The following is a 3,433-nucleotide window of genomic DNA, read 5'->3' as shown; positions in this document are numbered from 1 at the left end:
GTGGCGCCGGAATCGATCGTGATCAAGATCTTCTACGCGCTTTTGCAAGCGGCAAGTGAACGTCTACCGCAGCAACAAGAGCCTCATCTTGTAGGCTTTGGAATCTCTTCAAGGGTGAGACTCGATACCCCCTCGTTGCTACCGTCTTCTAGATTGCATCTTGGCTTGGATTGCGTGTTCGCGGTAGGAAATTTTTTGTTTTCTATGCAACATTATCCTACAGTGGTATCAGAGCCGTGTCTATGCATAGATGGTTGCACGAGTAGAACACAATGGTTTTGTGGGCGTTGATGCTCTTGTTATCTTTAGTTTGAGTACTTTGCATCTTTGTGGCATAGTGGGATGAAGCGGCTCGGACTAACTTTACATGACTGCGTTCATGAGACTTGTTCCTCGTTCGACATGCAACTTGTATTGCATAAGAGGCTTTGCGGGTGTCTGTCTCTCCTACTATAGTGAAGATTCAATTTACTCTTCTATTGAAAACATTAGTATCAACGTTGTGGTTCATGTTCGTAGGTAGATTAGATCTCTGTCGAAAACCCTAAACCACGTAAAATATGCAAACCAAATTAGAGACGTCTAACTTGTTTTTGCAGGGTTTGGTGATGTGATATGGCCATAATGAGATGATCATTATTGTATTGTGGCAACCGGTAGGAGCCTTATGGTTGTCTTTAAATTTCATGTTGAGTAGTATTTCAAAGTAGTTGTAATAGTTGCTACATGGAGGACAATCATGAAGACGGCGCCATTGACCTTGACGCTACGCCAACGATGATGGAGATCATACCCGAAGATGATGGAGATCATGTCCGTGCTTTGGAGATGAAGATCAAAGGCGCAAAGACAAAAGGGCCATATCATATCACATATGAACTGCATGTGATGTTAATCCTTTTATGCATCTTATTTTTCTTAGATCGCGACGGTAGCATTATAAGATGATCCCTCACTAAAATCTCAAGATAATAAAGTGTTCATCCTTAGTAGCACCGTTACCAAGTCTTGTCGTTTCGAAGCATCTCGTGATGATCGGGTGTGATAGATTCAATAAGTACATACAACGGGTGCAAGACAGTTTTGCACATGCGGATACTAAGGTGGCCTTGACGAGCCTAGCATGTACAGACATGGTCTCGGAACACGTGATACCGAAAGGTAGAGCATGAATCATATGGTTGATATGATGAACACTTTGAGTGTTCGCCATTGAAATCACACCTTTTCTCGTGATGATCGGGTTTAGGTATGGTGGATTTGGTTCGTGTGATCACTAAGACAATGCGAGGGATATTGTTTTGAGTGGGAGTTCACCTAGATTTTTAATTATGTTGAATTAAAATTTGAACTCAATTTGTCATAAACTTAGTCTAAACTTTTGCAAATATATGTTGTAGAGATGGCGTCCCCAATCAATTTTAATCAGTTCCTAGAGAAAGAGAAACTTAAGAGCAACGGTAGCAACTTCACCGACTGGTTCCGTCATGTGAGGATCTTCCTCTCTGGCGGAAATCTGCAATATGTGCTTGATGCACCGCTAGGTGACCCTCCTGCAGAAACTGAAACCGATGAAGTAAAAGCTGTTTACGAGACTCGGAAAATTCGGTACTCTCAAGTTCAGTGTGCCATCCTGTGCAGTCTGGAATCCGATCTTCAAAAACGTTTTGAGCATCACGATCCTCATGAGTTGATGAAAGAGCTGAAAGCTATTTTTGAGACTCATGCGGCCGTGGAATGCTATGAAGCATCGAAACAATTCTTCAGCTGCATGATGGAAGAAGGCAGCTCCATTAGTGAGCACATGCTCGCCATGACCGGGCATGCGAAGAAACTCAGTGACTTGGGAATAGTGATTCCTAACAGACCGGGATTAATCGTGTCCTTACATCTCTGCAACCAAGTTACAAGAACTTCGTGATGAACTACAATATGCAGAACATGAACAAGGAGTTACCTGAACTCTTTGGCATGCTAAAAGCTGCTGAGATTGAGATCAAGAAAGAGCACCAAGTGTTGATGGTCAACAAGACCACCAGTTTCAAGAAACAGGGCAAGTCTAAGGGAAAATTCAAGAAGGGTGGCAAGAAAGCTGCCACGCCTCCTGTGAAACCTAAGAATGGCCCTAAGCCTGATGCTGAGTGCTATTACTGCAAGGAGAAGGGACACTGGAAGCGTAATTGCTCCAAGTATCTGGCTGATCTAAAGAACGGCCTTGTCAAGAAGAAGAAAGAAGGTATATCTGATATACATGTTATAGATGTTCATTTCACTGGTTCTCGTTCTAGTACCTGGGTATTTGATACTGGTTCGGTTGCTCATATTTGTAACTCGAAACAGGAACTAAAGAATAAACGACAACTGCTGAAAGATGAAGTGACGATGCGCGTTGGAAACGGATCCAAGGTCAATGTGATCGCAGTCGGCACACTTCCTCTACATCTACCTTCGGGATTAGTTTTAAGCCTAAATAATTGTTATTATGTACCTGCGTTGAGCATGAACATTATATCTGGATCTTGTTTAATGCAAGACGGTTATTCATTCAAGTTTGAGAATAATGGTTGTTCTATTTTTATGAATAATATCTTTTATGGTCGAGCACCACAAAAGAATGGCTTATTTCTGTTAGATCTCGATAGTAGTGACACGCACATACATAACGTAAATGCTAAACGAATTAAATTGAATGATAATTCTACTTATATGTGGCACTGTCGTCTTGGTCATATTGGAGTGAAACGCATGAAGAAACTCCATACTGATGGATTACTTGAATCACTTGACTTTGAGTCACTTGATAGATGCGAAGCATGTCTAATGGGAAAAATGACTAAGACTCCATTTTCTGGTATGATGGAGCGAGCTACTGACTTATTGGAAATTATACATACCGATGTGTGTGGACCAATGAGCGTAGCATCGCACGGTGGTTATCGTTATGTTCTAACCTTCACAGATGATCTGAGTAGATATGGGTATATCTATTTCATGAAACATAAATCCGAAACTTTCGAGAAGTTTAAGGAATTCCAAAGTGAAGTAGAAAATCAATGTAACAAGAAGATCAAATTTCTACGATCTGATCGTGGAGGTGAATATCTGAGTTATGAGTTTGGCATGCATTTAAAGAAATGCGGAATACTTTCACAATTGACACCGCCGGGAACACCTCAACGTAACGGTGTGTCCGAACGTCGTAATCGAACTCTCTTAGATATGGTTCGTTCTATGATGTCTCTTACTGATTTGCCGTTATCATTTTGGAGTTATGCATTAGAGACAGCCGCATTCACTTTAAATAGAGCACCATCAAAATCCGTAGAAACGACACCATATGAATTATGGTTTAATAAGAAACCTAAGCTGTCGTTCCTGAAAGTTTGGGGTTGCGAAGCCTATGTAAAGAAGTTACAACCGGACAAGCTAGAAC

The sequence above is a fragment of the Lolium perenne genome, chromosome 3 (genome assembly GCF_019359855.2).
Source record: "Lolium perenne isolate Kyuss_39 chromosome 3, Kyuss_2.0, whole genome shotgun sequence".
In the NCBI taxonomy this organism is placed as follows: domain Eukaryota; kingdom Viridiplantae; phylum Streptophyta; class Magnoliopsida; order Poales; family Poaceae; genus Lolium; species Lolium perenne.
This window is presented reverse-complemented; position numbering follows the sequence as displayed.